General features: G+C 39.4%; 1 pseudogene; it reads left to right on the forward strand.

Moving 5' to 3' along the window:
• The first annotated feature begins 11,098 nt into the window (after positions 1-11,098).
• Positions 11,099-11,921, forward strand: Rpl7l1-ps2 (ribosomal protein L7-like 1, pseudogene 2; annotated as a pseudogene).
• The last annotated feature ends 849 nt before the right edge of the window (positions 11,922-12,770 follow it).

Here is a 12,770-nt window from a genome sequence, read left to right on the forward strand (position 1 = left end):
TTCTCCTATATCATTGTGAGTTTGTTCTGATGTACCAGAATATCTTTTTGGGAGAGATCTGCATGCATGCCTTCATAACACCATGATAAGCAACCGCATGTGCTTATGCAGCTAATTTTGTGTTGGTTTTGATATTTTTCTGTTTTTGTGTTCCTGTGAAAAAAGGTTCAGGCTATTTTTGTTCTGTCTATACAAGGACATGGATAGAGAAATAACTTTGAAAGAAGACAAGTTTATGAACAGCTGTGTAATGTGCAGTATAAAATGTTATATTATATTCTCTTTGGACAATTTTGCTTGTATATTGCTCATTATGGTGCTATTTTTAAAGCCAGTGTGCAGGCATTAGATTTTAATTGATTTGCACTTGAAATGTGAATTTTTATTGTCCATTTATTTTTTGATATTTTATGTATTTACATTTCAAATGTTATTCTCTTTCTTCCCTCTCTCGTAATCCTCCTCCCTCCCCTGGCTTCCGTGAGGATGCTCCCACAACAGCCCACCCACTAGGAACACTCCTTCATTGTTGGTGGGATTGCAAGATGATACAACCACTCTGGAAATCAGTTTGGTGGTTCCTCAGATATTGGACATATTACTACCTGAGGATCCAACTATACCACTCTTGGGAATGCACCCAAAAGATGCTCCAATAGGTAACAATGACATAATAATATATTATAGCCAGAAGCTGGAAAGAAACCAAATGCCCTTCTACAGAGGAATGGATACAGAAAATGTGGTACATCTACACAATGGAATACTACTCAGCTATTAAAAAATGACTACATGAAGTTATTAGGAGCATGAATGGAACTCTGGTAATGCAGTCACAAAAGAACACACATGATATGCACTCACTGATAAGTAGATTTTAGTGTAAAATCTTGGAATGCCTAAGAACACATTCACAGGTCATATGAAACGCAAATTTTAAAGTAATGGCACAATTACTGATATTCAGATAACTGCTGTTGTTTTCACCACTACTTTCAGAAGCCTGATATTGCTAACGAATGCTGTGCTTTCTTCCAGCATTGACAAAAGTGCGTGACAAATATGCATGCTTTCAAGAGTTTGTTTGAAAAGCATTGTTTAATCCCTGAATTGCAGTGGATTGAAATAGTTCACATGGAACTATTTGTCCTACAAAAATAACCACACACCTCAAAATTTTCTATCATTTTGTTTCTGAAGAGGTGATTGCTAAAGCTTTCCAGCACTCAAGAATTTTATCGTTTATTGAATTGGACATCTTCAACATTGTCTGTCATGATATGTTAACATAAAACTGCTGCCTCTGAATCACAACATAACAGATTTAACTTAAAACAATGCGCAGAACCCAAGGCTATGTAAAGCTATTTACTAAGTAAAGCATGAAGAAATAGTGTTGAGATTATTGCTGTCCTGAGCATTATATGGGATGTGCGATTTTGTAAGTCACCAGGTATTTTTTTTTTGTTAAATAATCTCTCATTTCTAATTGGTACCCAGAATATCATTCCACAATCACAAATTTATTTTCAAGATTTTCTCAATAATATGTATTTTATGGTAGGAAAATGTGTCTTTGCCACTCATTCTTTTCCCTGTTTTACTCCATTTTTCTTGGCTACTATAATATTGGTCGAGGTACCTACTTGGCATGTATAGAAAAAAGTACATTCTGTCTTTGGTTATATACTTTAGGAACACTTAGTAGCACAGCATTATTCCAGAAATAGAAAAAAATGTAATCATTGGATTTACAACAACAACAAAAACAAAACAAAAAACAAACAAAAAACAAACAAAAACCAGGAATGCCCAGAAGCTGACAACCATGACAGAATAAAAATTAAATATATACTTACGACTTTATTCTCAGACTTTGTAAAATATCTACATGTGATAAGATACACATAAAGTCCTTTAAAAACTGGAGGCCATTTTAAAATTCACTAGAAGTCTGAAAATCAAAACTTGTGTCAATCTGACCTCTTTAAAATAATACACATGATTATAAATAAATAAATAATTCCAGTATGTTAGCTTTCTTTTTCCTTTTCATTATCATTCAATGACATTAAAACAATATGTTGTAGATTAATCTGTTTAAGAAACTCAAAGTCCCTAAAATTTGTAACATGATAAGCAGGAGTGAAATTCCACAGAGTTCCCTCTCTAAGATTTAAACACAGCTGCCACCTTTTCCATTGTCAGCTTTGGGTGTTACAAATTTTTTTTTCCGTTCATCTTGAACTATTAACTGTTTATTTTTTAACATAATTAAATTTTGTCAGTTTTCTTAATATTTAGTTTAAAACAGCAATAATGTATTAGCTACCTTTCTGTTGCTGTAATGAAGCATTGCAGGCAATTTAATGGTTTACCCTGACTTAAAATTCCAGGTGACTAGCTGTCCCTGATTGTATGGAAGGCTTCGCCACAGAGGCAGGAAGTGATGATGAATGACGTCTCAGTTGCACTCAAGATATATAAAGAATGTGTCTGAAATACATAGAAATAATACTCTATTAAGCATGTAAATACAATTTTGAGTATACCAAAATAAAGTACAGTAATAATGAATAGCAGTAATTCATATACTGCTGTTTAAACTAAAAATCCATGTGGGCAAGGTAATAGCTTAATGTTTAAGAACATATACTATTCATGCTGAAGACTTGTGTTTACCTCTCAGCACTTGTAACTCTGACTTCAGTGCACCAGAAGCCTTCTAGCCTGCCTACATGTGCAGGATTTTCCACATGCTTTTTCTACTGCCCATGCATAGATAGAAGTTTGAATTTTCACAGAACATACTCAACAAAGTTTTGAAAGACTAAATTGAGAATTTTTTCTTCAAAATATATTTATGAAAAGAGTAAAGGAGAGACCTCACCGCCTGATCAAGTGGGCACTCCTGAGGCTGCAGAGCGGAGGAGACCACCAACACTGCCCACCCCTGCCCACATCCCTGGCCCAAGAGGCAACTGTATAAGGCCTCTGGGTTCCCGTAGGGGAGGGCCCGGGAGCGGCAGGACCCCTGCGCCTGAGACACTGCCGGAACCTGAAGGAAACAGACCGGATAAACAGTTCTCTGCACCCAAATCCCGTGGGAGGGAGAGCTGAACCTTCAGAGAGGCGGACACGCCTGGGAAACCAGAAGAGACTGCACTCTGTGCACATCCAGGCGCCAGAGGAAAACACCAAATGCCATCTGGAACCCTGGTGCACGGAGGCTCCTGGAAAGAGCAGCGCAGATCTTCCCGGTTGCTGCCACAGCGGAGAGGACTTAGGCAGTACCCCACGAGCAAACTTGAGCCTTGGAACTGCAGGCGCCAGAGGAAAACACCAAACGTCATCTGAAACCCTGGTGCACGGAGGCTCCCGGAAGGAGCGGCACAGATTTTCCCGGTTGCTGCCACAGCGGAGAGGACTTAGGCAGTACCCCACGAGCAAACTTGAGCCTTGGAACCACAGGTAGGACCAACTTTTCCCCTGCAAGAAACCTGCCTGGTGAACTCAAGACACAGGCCCACAGGAACAGCTGAAGACCTGTAGAGAGGAAAAACTACACGCCCGAAAGCAGAACACTCTGTCCCCATAACTGGCTGAAAGAAAACAGGAAAACAGGTCTACAGCACTCCTGACACACAGGTTATAGGACAGTCTAGCCACTGTCAGAAATAGCAGAACAAAGTAACACTAGAGATAATCTGATGGCGAGAGGCAAGCGCAGGAACCCAAGCAACAGAAACCAAGACTACATGGCATCATCGGAGCCCAATTCTCCCACCAAAGCAAACACGGAATATCCAAACACACCAGAAAAGCAAGACCTAGTTTCAAAATCATATTTGATCATGATGCTGGAGGACTTCAAGAAAGACATAAAGAACTCCCTTAGAGAACAAGTAGAAGCCTACAGAGAGGAATCGCAAAAATCCCTGAAAGAATTCCAGGAAAACACAATCAAACAGTTGAAGGAATTAAAAATGGAAATAGAAGCAATCAAGAAAGAAAACATGGAAACAACCCTGGACATAGAAAATCAAAAGAAAAGACAAGGAGCTGTAGATACAAGCTTCACCAACAGAATTCAAGAGATGGAAGAGAGAATCTCAGGAGCAGAAGATTCCATAGAAATCATTGACTCAACTGTCAAAGATAATGTAAAGCGGAAAAAGCTACTGGTCCAAAACATACAGGAAATCCAGGACTCAATGAGAAGATCAAACCTAAGGATAATAGGTATAGAAGAGAGTGAAGACTCCCAGCTCAAAGGACCAGTAAATATCTTCAACAAAATCATAGAAGAAAACTTCCCTAACCTAAAAAAAGAGATACCCATAGGCATACAAGAAGCCTATGGAACTCCAAATAGATTGGACCAGAAAAGAAACACCTCCCGTCACATAATTGTCAAAACACCAAACGCACAAAATAAAGAAAGAATATTAAAAGCAGTAAGGGAAAAAGGTCAAGTAACATATAAAGGCAGACCTATCAGAATCACACCAGACTTTTCGCCAGAAACTATGAAGGCCAGAAGATCCTGGACAGATGTCATACAGACCCAAAGAGAACACAAATGCCAGCCCAGGTTACTGTATCCTGCAAAACTCTCAATTAACAAAGATGGAGAAACCAAGATATTCCATGACAAAACCAAATTTACACAATATCTTTCTACAAGTCCAGCACTACAAAGGATAATAAAGGGTAAAGCCCAACATAAGGAGGCAAGCTATACCCTAGAAGAAGCAAGAAACTAATCGTCTTGGCAACAAAACAAAGAGAATGAAAGCACACAAACATAACCTCACTTCCAAATATGAATATAACGGGAAGCAATAATCACTATTCCTTAATATCTCTCAATATCAATGGCCTCAACTCCCCAATAAAAAGACATAGATTAACAAACTGGATACGCAACGAGGACCCTGCATTCTGCTGCCTACAGGAAACACACCTCAGAGACAAAGACAGACATTACCTCAGAGTGAAAGGCTGGAAATCAATTTTCCAAGCAAATGGTCAGAAGAAGCAAGCTGGAGTAGCCATTCTAATATCAAATAAAATCAATTTTCAACTAAAAGTCATCAAAAAAGATAAGGAAGGACACTTCATATTCATCAAAGGAAAAATCCACCAAGATGAACTCTCAATCCTAAATATCTATGCCCCAAATACAAGGGCACCTACATATGTAAAAGAAACCTTACTAAAGCTCAAAACACACATTGCACCTCACACAATAATAGTGGGAGATTTCAACACCCCACTCTCATCAATGGACAGATCATGGAAACAGAAATTAAACAGAGATGTAGACAGACTAAGAGAAGTCATGAGCCAAATGGACTTAACGGATATTTATAGAACATTCTATCCTAAAGCAAAAGGATATACCTTCTTCTCAGCTCCTCATGGTACTTTCTCCAAAATTGACCATATAATTGGTCAAAAAACGGGCCTCAACAGGTACAGAAAGATAGAAATAATCCCATGCGTGCTATCGGACCACCACGGCCTAAAACTGGTCTTCAATAACAATAAGGGAAGAATGCCCACATATACGTGGAAATTGAACAATGCTCTACTCAATGATAACCTGGTCAAGGAAGAAATAAAGAAAGAAATTAAAGACTTTTTATAATTTAATGAAAATGAAGGTACAACATACCCAAACTTATGGGACACAATGAAAGCTGTGCTAAGAGGAAAACTCATAGCGCTGAGTGCCTGCAGAAAGAAACAGGAAAGAGCATATGTCAGCAGCTTGACAGCACACCTAAAAGCTCTAGAACAAAAAGAAGCAAATACACCCAGGAGGAGTAGAAGGCAGAAAATAATCAAACTCAGAGCTGAAATCAACCAAGTAGAAACAAAAAGGACCATAGAAAGAATCAACAGAACCAAAAGTTGGTTCTTTGAGAAAATCAACAAGATAGATAAACCCTTAGCCAGACTAACGAGAGGACACAGAGAGTGCGTCCAAATTAACAAAATCAGAAATGAAAAGGGAGACATAACTACAGATTCAGAGGAAATTCAAAAAATCATCAGATCTTACTATAAAAACCTATATTCAACAAAACTTGAAAATCTTCAGGAAATGGACAATTTCCTAGACAGATACCAGGTATCGAAGTTAAATCAGGAACAGATAAACCAGTTAAACAACCCCATAACTCCTAAGGAAATAGAAGCAGTCATTAAAGGTCTCACAACCAAAAAGAGCCCAGGTCCAGACGGGTTTAGTGCAGAATTCTATCAAACCTTCATAGAAGACCTTATACCAATATTATCCAAACTATTCCACAAAATTGAAACAGATGGAGCCCTACCGAATTCCTTCTATGAAGCCACAATTACTCTTATACCTAAACCACACAAAGACCCAACAAAGAAAGAGAACTTCAGACCAATTTCCCTTATGAATATCGACGCAAAAATACTCAATAAAATTCTGGCAAACCGAATTCAAGAGCACATCAAAACAATCATCCACCATGATCAAGTAGGCTTCATCCCAGGCATGCAGGGATGGTTTAGTATAAGGAAAACCATCAACGTGATCCATCATATAAACAAACTGAAAGAACAGAACCACATGATCATTTCATTAGATGCTGAGAAAGCATTTGACAAAATTCAACACCCCTTCATGATAAAAGTCCTGGAAAGAATAGGTATTCAAGGCCCATACCTAAACATAGTAAAAGCCATATACAGCAAACCAGTTGCTAACATTAAACTAAATGGAGAGAAACTTGAAGCAATCCCACTAAAATCAGGGACTAGACAAGGCTGCCCACTCTCTCCCTACTTATTCAATATAGTTCTTGAAGTTCTAGCCAGAGCAATCAGACAACAAAAGGAGATCAAGGGGATACAGATCGGAAAAGAAGAGGTCAAAATATCACTATTTGCAGACGACATGATAGTATATTTAAGTGATCCCAAAAGTTCCACCAGAGAACTACTAAAGCTGATAAACAACTTCAGCAAAGTGGCTGGGTATAAAATTAACTCAAATAAATCAGTTGCCTTCCTCTATACAAAAGAGAAACAAGCCGAGAAAGAAATTAGGGAAACGACACCCTTCATAATAGACCCAAATAATATAAAGTACCTCGGTGTGACTTTAACCAAGCAAGTAAAAGATCTGTACAATAAGAACTTCAAGACACTGAGGAAAGAAATTGAAGAAGACCTCAGAAGATGGAAAGATCTCCCATGCTCATGGATTGGCAGGATTAATATAGTAAAAATGGCCATTTTACCAAAAGCAATCTACAGATTCAATGCAATCCCCATCAAAATACCAATCCAATTCTTCAAAGAGTTAGACAGAACAATTTGCAAATTCACCTGGAATAACAAAAAACCCAGGATAGCTAAAGCTATCCTCAACAATAAGAGGACTTCAGGGGGAATCACTCTCCCTGAACTCAAGCAGTATTACAGAGCAATAGTGATAAAAACTGCATGGTATTGGTACAGAGACAGACAGATAGACCAATGGAATAGAATTGAAGACCCAGAAATGAACCCACACACCTATGGTCACTTGATTTTTGACAAAGGAGCCAAAACCATCCAATGGAAAAAAGATAGCATTTTCAGCAAATGGTGCTGGTTCAACTGGAGGGCAACATGCAGAAGAATGCAGATCGATCCATGCTTATCACCCTGTACAAAGCTTAAGTCCAAGTGGATCAAGGACCTCCACATCAAACCAGAAACACTCAAACTAATAGAAGAAAAACTAGGGAAGCTTCTGGAACACATGGGCACTGGAAAAAATTTCCTGAACAAAACACCAATGGCTTATGCTCTAAGATCAAGAATCGACAAATGGGATCTCATAAAACTGCAAAGCTTCTGCAAGGCAAAGGATACTGTGGTTAGGACAAAACGACAACCAACAGATTGGGAAAAGATCTTTACCAATCCTATAACAGATAGAGGCCTTATATCCAAAATATACAAAGAACTCAAGAAGTTAGACCGCAGGGAAACAAATAACCCTATTAAAAAATGGGGTTCAGAGCTGAACAAAGAATTCACAGCTGAGGAATACCGAATGGCTGAGAAACACCTAAAGAAATGTTCAACATCTTTAGTCATAAGGGAAATGCAAATCAAAACAACCCTGAGATTTCACCTCACACCAGTGAGAATGGCTAAGATCAAAAACTCAGGTGACAGCAGATGCTGGCGAGGATGTGGAGAAAGAGGAACACTCCTCCATTGTTGGTGGGATTGCAGACTGGTAAAACCATTCTGGAAATCAGTCTGGAGGTTCCTCAGAAAATTGGACATTGAACTGCCTGAGGATCCAGCCATACCTCTCTTGGGCATATACCCAAAAGATGCCTCAACATATAAAAGAGACACGTGCTCCACTATGTTCATCGCAGCCTTATTTATAATAGCCAGAAACTGGAAAGAACCCAGATGCCCTTCAACAGATGAATGGATACAGAAAATGTGGTACATCTACACAATGGAATATTACTCAGCTATCAAAAACAACGAGTTTATGAACTTCGTAGGCAAATGGTTGGAACTGGAAAATATCATCCTGAGTGAGCTAACCCACTCACAGAAAGACATACATGGTATGCACTCATTGATAAGTGGCTATTAGCCCAAATGCTTGAATTACCCTAGATCCCTAGAACAAAGGAAACTCAAGACGGATGATCAAAATGTGAATGCTTCACTCCTTCTTTAAATGAGGAAAAAGAATACCCTTGGCAGGGAAGGGAGAGGCAAAGATTAAAACAGAGACGGAAGGAACACCCATTCAGAGCCTGCCCCACAGGTGGCCCATACATATACAGCCACCCAATTAGACAAGATGGATGAAGCAAAGAAGTGCAGACTGACAGGAGCCGGATGTAGATCGCTCCTGAGAGACACAGCCAGAATACAGCAAATACAGAGGCGAATGCCAGCAGCAAACCACTGAACTGAGAATAGGTCCCCCGTTGAAGGAATCAGAGAAAGAACTGGAAGAGCTTGAAGGTGCTCGAGACCCCAAAAGTACAACAATGTCAAGCAACCAGAGCTTCCAGGGACTAAATCACTACCTAAAGACTATACATGGACTGACCCTGGACTCTGTCCCCATAGGTAGCAATGAATATCCTAGTAAGAGCACCAGTGGAAGGGGAAGCCCTGGGTCCTGCTAAGACTGAACCCCCAGTGAACTAGACTATGCGGGGAGGGTGGCAATGGGGGGAGGTTTGGGAGGGGAACACCCACAAGGAAGGGGAGGGGGGAGGGTGATGTCTGTCCGGAAACCGGGAAAGGGAATAACACTTGAAATGTATATAAGAAATACTCAAGATAATAAAAAAAAATAAAGTAAAATAAAAAAAAAGAAAAGAGTAAAGAAAAATCAGCGAGTAGGGTTAAATCTGCAAAATTATATTATTATATTTATATTATAATCACTAAAAGAAACAAATAAATGAAAGAAAAAAAGGTTAGTGTGTAGGTACTACTAATTCTCAAATTAATAATAAAGACATAGTAATAATCTAATATAAAAATAAATTCTATCATCCTATTAAGCAACCTGTATAAATGATAAATATTTGATATACATTATGATATATCATCAGAAAAATATATTAAAATAATAGGTTTGGGATAGAGGTGATGGAGGACTGTGCACTGCAATGTAGAGTACTGAAGGTGTATATAGTTCTTCAGTGATGCAGTGGTTACTGCTACACACATCATATATCATAGGATGTGGTGTATGAAGGGTAACTTCTAACCCAAAACTAAGGAATTTTCTTATTAATTAAAATAAATAAAAATAAATCATTTAAAAAACAAGGTTTGAATACCTATTAAGTTGTCACTCTAAAATGAGATTTTAATAGATGGGAAAGTGAAGTAACACTTAGCAAGTCTCTGTACTTTCTATTTAATTATAATTTAAATATGTTTAAAATGTAATGTCTGTTAATTTTTAAAATCAAAAGGAAAAAAATCTATGAAAGTTAACATATTTTATTGTTTTCTCTGTTGGCATTCATGATTCTTCTTTGAAAAATTTCATTGTAATATAATTTAAAAATTATCAAAACATATTTTATATCTTCAGGGCTGGCATGTTTTTGTTCTCAAACTAATGAAACAATTTGTACAATCTACTGCTATTTCATGGGTTCAGCTTGCTTAATTAAGAGTATGTAATGTGTTCTTCACATGGCTTTGATCTATGCTTTGATGCAGAGTCCTATAGCTTGTTTAAAGGATTTGACTAATTAACTATGCAATAAGTGAAGTCCGTAAGTGCTGAAATTTCTATTTCTTGCTCTAGATCTATGAGCAGCTTCTTAAGTAACAAATTTACCTAAATGAAAATGTATCTATTTAGCAGAATGTAGATATTACAGGATATTTTAATACTTAGGTCTAATAATTTGATATATAAGAAAGTATAATTTTTATTATATCAAAAATTATTCTGTTGTATACTTCAATAATAAGTTTTAGCAAATTTAATTAAATCAAGCTGGGCCCACAACTCTGCCTGGGGCAGATCGGAAGTTGCAGACACCCTCCTATACCCAGACATAGCTTGACTTTCAGGAGATTTGTCATAACTAGGTTCATAGATAAGACACCCCTGCTAACCCAATACCTGCCTAATTGAGACCCCACAGGGTCCAGCAGATACAGGACTTACCTACTGTTCGAGAGATACATCTTACTTCTGGAACACAACTGTGTCTACGGGCAAATTGGGTGTTCCAGCCCCTGTCCATCTACTGCCCACCTCCAGAGAGAGTCTGACTCGAGTTAGTCCATCATAACTAGAATCACAGGAGAAACAAGCTCTAGTCAGAGACAGCAAGGCAAGTTAAAACCAGACAAGTGCAAGATCATAAGCAACAGAAACCAGTACCACTTGACACCATCAGAACACAATTTACACAGCACAGCAAGCCCTGCGTACCTTATCATACCTGAACAGCAAGACTCTGATATAAAATCCCATTTCATTAACATGATAGAGGACCTTAAGGAGGACCTAAATATCTCCCTTAAAAAAAATACAGTACACAGCAGTAGCTGGAGCACCGGAAAGATGGCAGAGGAGGGGGAAAGAAAAATGATCCCTTTAGTTTCAGAAAATCTCCTGAAAAAGAGGCAGGCCCTCAAACCCACTCAGGCAAAGCAGGCTCTTTTGGCAAAGAGAGAGAGAAAAGAGAAAGAATTCCGGTTTAGACTACTAGAATCTTTCTTGCAGGATTACTGGCAGCAGCAACGTGACAAGGTGCGTGTCCAGAGCCTAGAAGTGAAGCCTCGTGCTTTGGAGATGCCTGATAAACATTCCTTGGCCTTCCTTATATGCATGGAAAAGACTAAAGGAATGAGATTATTGGTAAACAGCACCGTCATGAAACTTGGCCTGAAGAAATTGTTCAGTGGCGTCTTTGCCTTACGTGACCTGGGGATTTCCAAATCTGAAGACTGTCTGAGAGCTCATCTTCAAAATGCAGATAAGCAAATATTAACGATAAGACTGTCCCTATGACAGACAATGCAGTGATTGTGGAGCACCTGGGGAGAACCTGGGGAGATTTGGTGTCATTTAACTGGAAGATCTCATCCATGAAAATGCCTTCCCTGAGAAGCATTTCCAGGAGATCTCTTCATTCTTGTGCCCTTTCCACCACTCTGTGGCCTGTCTTGCTACCAAGAATAGAGTGGGCTTCCCCAAGGAGATGGGCTCACCTGGCTACTGGGGTGACCGCATCAACCAGCTCATCCGGCAGCTCAACTACAGCAGCAGCAGGTTTTCCAAAAGCACGCATTGGAAATGCTTTTGTTGTTTGTGTAAAATTATCAAGTATCTTCAGAGAAGATTATTTTCTGCCTTCAGAAACTGAGGGAAAGGGCCAGGAGAACCACAGTAGGGTGTGTGAGCATCGAAGACATTTTTCACAGCCCAGTTCAGGGAAAGGAAAGTTCTCTGCTTTGGCTGCCAGTCTCTGAAATCAACGCAAGCTGTTGAGGCAACCTGCCTGCCTTCTATCTTGGTGTTTAATGTTGGGTGGGCAACTAGCCCAAATATACCTCCCACACCCTCCAAGATACTTAATGCAGTGGGGCAGACCAAAGGGCACACATGAATCTGAATGAAGAGGGTCTTGGTTACATTTTATTTTTGTCAGGGTAGATGACCTTGTGTTTGGTTTGGTTTGTTCAATACTGGGTCTTCCTGTGTAGCCCTGGCTGGCCTTAAACTCCACAGCAGCCGTGCCTCCACCTCTGCCTAGTTGCTGGTGGATAACCCTGGGGGCTTGTTCCTCAGGCAGGGAAGGCAGCTAAAAAGGTGACAAAGGCCATGCTAGGTCTTATGTGAGGCCATTTTACAAAGGCTTTGGAACCTCTCAGGTTTGTCAGTGAAACAGCATTTGTACCCTATCCTGCAGTGACAGTCCTTTCCTGTAGCTCAGGATTTAGGATGGGGGATCCCTATGCTAGAAAAACACACACATAAATCCAAACATTGTGCTTGGAACTCCATGACGGTGACACACACCCTCTTGGCACCTGGAAGTCTTTTGTGAGGACAGCCTGCTTTTCTATGCACATTGGTCTATTAAGCTAATCTTGTTCTGTGTTACAGGAGGGGGCTGAAATTTAACCACTTATTTTCCACTATGAGCTAGCATTTGGCTGGGCCTGGTGGCACATAGCTTTAGTCACAGCACTTGGGAGGCAGAGGCAGGCAG

Source organism: Rattus norvegicus, chromosome 13 (assembly GCF_021556685.1).
Source record: "Rattus norvegicus strain SHRSP/BbbUtx chromosome 13, alternate assembly SHRSP_T2T, whole genome shotgun sequence".
In the NCBI taxonomy this organism is placed as follows: domain Eukaryota; kingdom Metazoa; phylum Chordata; class Mammalia; order Rodentia; family Muridae; genus Rattus; species Rattus norvegicus.